Below are 6,793 nucleotides of genomic sequence, written 5' to 3'. Positions count from 1 at the left end.
TTATGTTGTTCCATAAATAAAATGTTTGAAATTTAATTTGGTGCACAAATATAGAACGGCACGATTGACATTCAGTGACGAATACGTATGTTGTAATTTTCACTTTATGTAGCCCTTTTATTCTTGGCAGGATACGTACGGTGTAATTATTTTCGGAGTCAAACTACCTTGTTACTGGACTACTAGTCAAGTGGTCTCGATTGATCGTGCATTTAACAGCAATTAACTATTTGTTTTGACCCTGTATAGCTTTTAGTAACAGTTAGATTGTGTCATAAATTAATCCGGGATGTGGATTTGTTATTTCCTACTTCCATCTTATCATTCCCTATTTTTTGGAATGATAATAGTAATCTCTAGTACCTAAACTATTTTATGTAAGAAATAGTTTCCATGAATTGGCCCATTAACAGTAAATAAATAGATTCACAAAATAATTAATTAAAACCCGGCTGGATATTCAAAATAAACTTTTGATTGTATAGCGAAAATGTTTATTTACAATAACAGTATACATACCGGATATATACCGAGGATTACTATAACTACCTTAAATCTAATATAGGCCCTTGAGGCATTGTACCAAGGATGCTGGCGGCATTTCCTCGTTGTAACGCAATAAGTACTGATACGTGGTGCGTGGAAACCTTCGGTCACCAGTTACGTCTACGTCGTCAACCAGACGCTTCGCGATTTCTGCAAAAAACTTGTGCGCGGTGGGACCCCATGGACCTAGATCACTACTAAGGTCATGGACTAGGTACAAGGTTTTACTTTTAGATACAAAATGGCTCTACCGAGGCTCTTATATTTAGTACGTTTCAAAATTTCGGCGCTTTCCGCCGCTTCGCCCGCTTTAAGAGCAATTCCTAGCTGAGCAACTTCTCAAATCTCGAATTTTTGAAGCTATGTTTCTGTCGCGCTGCGGTGGGCGGGAGCGAGAGCTATCTAAGTGTGAGTGCGCGCACACAGATGCGAGACGCGAGCGCTCGCTCATTGCGCGCCGTTCCGTTGACATTGCCGGCGAGCCGGCCGGAATGGGGTTGGCAACTGTCAAAGGTTTGCATAGATGGCGCCATCATAGCTTGCCCCTGTCTCTAGTTTTGTTCTATGAGATTTGGCTTAAAGTACTGGAATCCAGGTCACAAAATTCCAAAAAAAAAAACAAGAATTTGACACAATTCTAGGGATTGACAGGGCAAGCTATGATGGCGCCATCTGTTAAATACTTCGACCGGCCAACCCCATTTATTCTGCGCTGCCCGACGCAAGTTGTTTTTGTTGTTACCACATAATATTGTTTTTTATTTTTATATTATACTGTATCTATTAATTACCATATAGGTAAAAACTGCAAAAAAGAATGATGTCCCTACTTCGGTCGTCGTCGTACAGTCAAGTGCAAAAATATGTATCGAAAGAATCGTCTCATAAATATGGTACTACGCTCTTATTTCCCTGGAATAAGATGCTATGGGACATATTTTTGAGTAAGATGTGTACACCCATATTTTTACACTTGACTGTACCTATCCGTATCAGTAAGTTGGGAGTGATCATGGTGTGTTGTGAAATTTTGTAAGTAGGTACAAATATACCTATGGTTAAACTACAATCTATTTAACTTGTAGTACGATGGGGCTAAACTTGGGCCGCCTTATTAAAGAACGTATCGCAATGGCAATCTGGGTAAAGTAGGTTGGGATAATGCCGGACAATTTTGGGACCAATTGAGAGAACTCGTGAAAAAATGTTTTTTCGAGATCTCAGCACGTGACAGATTCTTGAAGTACAGAGCGAATCGTTAAATAATAACTGTAGATTCGGCCTGAATTTTGGTAATCTTCAATATAGAACGGTTTTAGTTTTGTACCTGTGTAAAGATGAGACATACTTTTTTTTAGGGTAACGAGTGTTTTGCCATCAAGGGAGAACATCGGATGGTGAAAAAAAGTTGCTTCTAATGGAAAGAGAATAAGGTATCACAAAGAAATAGGTCCGGTGGTTACTCTTTTGTATCCGATCTGATACAAAAATTGGTAAAATTGTGACTCTCAAACTTTGATACCTATGTCATAAGGCAATTTGATAAGTAAATAATGTGCTAAGAAACCTCTTATTGTAAGGTTTACCCGAAGCAATAAAATAAGAAAAACCGCTAAAATAATAGATAGGTTTCGAAGTTTTGACAATTTAAGATCTCGTGAACTGTACAGGTTTAGTGAAAGTGTGAATGTATTGTTTATTGAATGGAATGTACTGGAAGCTATTAAGTACTTAAGTAGAAGAGAAAAAAATCAAAATAAAAAATAATCGTACCCAGTCATTTTTAATGAAGGTCGGCAAAAAAATAAGAATCAAACTTAGAAATCAAAAAGACTAAGTAGTTCTTTAAAAAGGTCAAGGTCACTGAGAGCCCATCTTGAAGTATGGAAAATAAGTAAAATTGCGATTTTGTTGGTTTAATTTTGCAATTATGTATATATATAGTTGATATACAATCTTTATTTTTACAAAATGTAAGGATCGTATGTAAAGAGTAAAGTAAATATATAGGAAAAGAGAGCCCTCTTGAAGCATTTTAAGGAAACTAATTTCGAAGCCCTATCTTTTATTTTGTATTCGAAACTAGCTATGTATGTATGCGTCCACATCTACATATGCATCCGTAGGTACTTTATTGCGAAAAATTGCTCATTTGCTATCTATTTTACTCGATTTTGTTATATTATTGAACATGTATCATCATCCCTATACAATATAAATACTCTTTATTACACACCTCAATAAAAGAAAACAACACAAAAGAAAACATATACATAAGCACAGGTAAACAACATGCGGTCTTATCGCTAAAAAGCGATCTCCTCCAGGCAACCTTTAGGTTGCGGAAATTAAAAAAATTACATTGTCAGTAACCGTCGCGCTGGTGGTGGTACTGGATAAAAATAATGGTACGAAAGTGTGATCAAGAAAACAATAAAGTCAGTATGTAAATTGAAGAAAATTTAAAGTTTGACAATCACTGCTGTTTTTTAAATAGGTAAAGATCGGATTGTTTCTTTCCGATCTTTATCTGGAAGGGTCAAGATCGGATATCGGTCTACAGCAGTGCTAGGTATGTTAACACAATTACAAAAACAAACACAGTTTCATCACAATACGCAAAATAAATTACAGGGCGAAGATCGGATAGAAGGAAGAATTCGCGAAATTTACCTTGCTCTCTGTGATTGCGCATAGCACAAGCCCGACTCCCTGAGCGACGCGGGGACACTGGCAGTCGAGGCGCAATGAAATGGCGTCTTACACAATGTTGCCAACATTAAAAAATAAAGCCAAATTAGGGAGAAATGAATGTCCTACGTTCTTCACCCGCATCCAGTATTTACCCAACATACCTTAATCGTTGAACCGCCGCATTTCAAAAAAGCCCTTATTTTGATATCGGCTAGCCGTAATGTAATACGGCGGATTATACAATACGACTGCGATACTTATATATAAATCCCCTCGTCAATGTAATTTCATTAAATTTGCTATCTAGTGGCAAACATCAAAGTTATCTTTTACTTGCGACGCACAAGTGTTAGCAATGTAAAATACTATATTTCTAAAAAAATTGCCTACTACGTAGTAAAAGAAAATGTGATTATTAAATTATAATACGAAAGGTGGTCAAATCGCAAAATGCTGTCGTTTTATTTAAAATAATGAAATAATTAGACCAGTTCCGAAAGTACCGGGAAATCCGGGATTGCAGAATCGGTACTGTTTTAAAGAACCGTAAAACAGTACCGGTTCTGCAATCCCTAATGTGTTATGCCCATCACTATTCCTTCTGTGTACGTATATTTAGAAACTGTCTCCGCCTCCAATTCGTGCGATAAGGACAACTGCAGCTCGGACCGAAATTCACTCGCAAAAAACTCAAAAATCGAGGTTTCGCTCTCGACTGTTTCCTCCTCCAAAACGCAACCAATCATTATGAAATTTTGGAAACTGCAAGAGGAAGAAATAATCTATGCCGCTATGTTTTGATTTTTTGGATATTTTTTGTCATATTTGTATACTGTGCCTTTTTTTACAGCCAATTCAATGGAACCGTTTTTGCGATTTTCGAGGCGCTGTATCTTTCTTCAAAATAAAATAATCTAAAAAAGCAAAACATAGCGGCACAGATATTGATGATATTGATCTTATTTGAAAAAATCACTGCTCTAGGTTAAAAATCCAGGGAGGAATCAGTCGAGAGCGTTTGTATGGAAAAATCGCAACTAGGAATTCCTCTTAACATTAGGCCGGCGCCCCACTGCAGCGCACGCTATGTACACGACCCACGTTCCTATACAAAATTTCGTGGGCTTGCCCACGGTTTGTATTAAAACGTGGGCCGTGGATGTAGCGTGCGCAGCAGTGGGGCGCCGGCCTTAGTCCGTTGGAGGTGGGATGGTGCCAGCGTGTTAATTATATAGTTACCTAAGTAGAATGTGCTAAGAAATGTTTGCTAAAACTAAGATCATTACCTGTAGTGTAGGTATTACTAATGATTTTTAGGGTTCCGTAGCCAAATGGCAAAAAACGGAACCCTTATAGATTCGTCATGTCCGTCTGTCTGTTTTTTAATAACATCACCATCTCTGCTTCTAGGCCGCCTGTATTGAGGCGAGGTGAGACACCTGGTTGAGGGCATCGAGGACGCACCGTCTTGCGGTACTCAAATAATTTAGGTTTGATTCAATATTATACAGTTTGAAGGATAATAAAATGCATAAAATAACAATATAATCATCAAACAATATCTTATAGACCAAATATGTATACCTATGAATAAAACTAAATTAAATTTAACGTGAAACACAAAATAAAGCTGTTCAAAATGGCCTCTCCGCGCAACCTCCGGCGTAAAGGTGCCCATCACAATCACAAATTGCCGTGTTGAATTGACAGCTTTTGCACCAGAAGTTGGAATTAATAAATAATGTCACAATTGATATTTATTCCTCAAAAATATAGCCTATTCCCAAAATAATGAAAGTTGTATACATTCATCTCACTTCGATAATTGTTGAACCGAACCTAGCACGAATATCATACGCAATTTTAACAAGAAAGAAATCTTACCGATGAAGAGAAAAATCATCCAAGTTTTGTTATTTCTAACGTACACAAATCAAAATGCAAATACAGGCAACTTGTCCACGATGAGATATCGAACTGTTTGTAAAAGTTTTAGCATACGATTGTTACTTTCTCAATACTTCAGAATACTTTGCGAAAATAAACCAAAAAATTCTTACCAAAGACTATAATAGCTTGTAATTTTTATAGTAAAATGAGACGTATTTTTCCAAAAATCACGGACGGAAATGTTGAAGTTTCTTAATGGCAAGCTTTAACGACTTGATTTTTGTTTGAATTTTGTATTTAGTTGTGAAGCTGGTAGGACGACGATTTCGTAAATGTAACCACGAAGAATCAAAGAATTCGAAGAAGGTATATGTGTTCTTGGGTAGTGGCTGTTAGTCCGCACACAATAGTTCTTTATTTGTTTTACAAGGAGGCAAAGGTATTCTTTAACCACTCGTGCTAATATTGATACCCGAGGTAAAGATTCCAAAATTGAACCACGAGCGTAGCGATTTGCGTTATGAAATAGTTATTTGTACAACAAGAGAGCAAAGTTTGATATTTCTTCGAGTGCTTATTTTGAGTCCCGTGCAAGCGAAAGATTCTATAATTCTCTATTATTTAGAATCTTGAGCGCAGGAAGGGACTCAAAAGCGCACGAGATGTAAACTTTGATCTCGTATAGTACACAAAAATTTTCACGACATCAGTGTGAACATATTTGAAAGGTAAAAATATAATTTTAATCAGTATTTTTTTCACATTTTGAAGTTTTTCGTTGATCCTTACTTAAAATGAGCTGTCGTTTCGTTTCTGGGATTAATATATAACATTATATTATAGTCTAGCAAACCAATTTTGTCAGTAACTTGAATGAAAAAACACACTAATTAGATAGGTACTCATCTCTTTTTTGGTCTCATAATAACTAAGACAGTATATTCCGCCAAGCCTCTCTCACCAAAGAATAAGAATTGAGAATTTTTAAATTTCTGTTAATCTCACTTGATAACTGATTAAAGTTTATAGATTTTTTTTTAGTAAAAATACATCATTAACGAGGGATTATTAATTAACGTAGGTGGAAGCAGGAATAGACACAAACTATTAATGAATTTATTTAGTAAAGTATCAAGTGTTAGTGCACTGGAGTCCTGGACCGAAGCCCTATAAGTATAACGTGTATCAGGTGACAAGGAATGGGATTCTGTTTACGTAACAACCGAGGAACTATAATAACAATCTATCTAATACCTTTAAACGAGCAATTCTTGTATGTATATTTATATATTTCGGGATCTCCTAAACGGCTCTAACGATTTCGTTTAAATTTGCTAAATAGGGGTTTTCGGGGGCGAAAGATCGCTGTAGCTCGGTCTTATCTTTTTTAAATACTACGTTGGTGGCAAACAACCATACCCGCCTGATGGTTAGCAGTCTCCGAAGCCTAAGTACGCCAGCATTCCCGTGGAGTTACATGCGTGTTGCCGATCCTAAAGGTGGCGACTGACTTGTAACATTTGCTTGTAATGTATCGTTCACGGCGATCGTTACAAGTCAGTCGCCACCTTTGTAACACTCAAAGGGATTCGCGTAAAAACCGACAGCCGAGTGGAGCACGCGGTGCTCGCGTCGAGCGGCTCGGCTCGCTGCATTGACTGTT

The sequence above is a fragment of the Cydia pomonella genome, chromosome 14 (genome assembly GCF_033807575.1).
Source record: "Cydia pomonella isolate Wapato2018A chromosome 14, ilCydPomo1, whole genome shotgun sequence".
Classification (NCBI taxonomy): Eukaryota; Metazoa; Arthropoda; class Insecta; order Lepidoptera; family Tortricidae; genus Cydia; species Cydia pomonella.
This window is presented reverse-complemented; position numbering follows the sequence as displayed.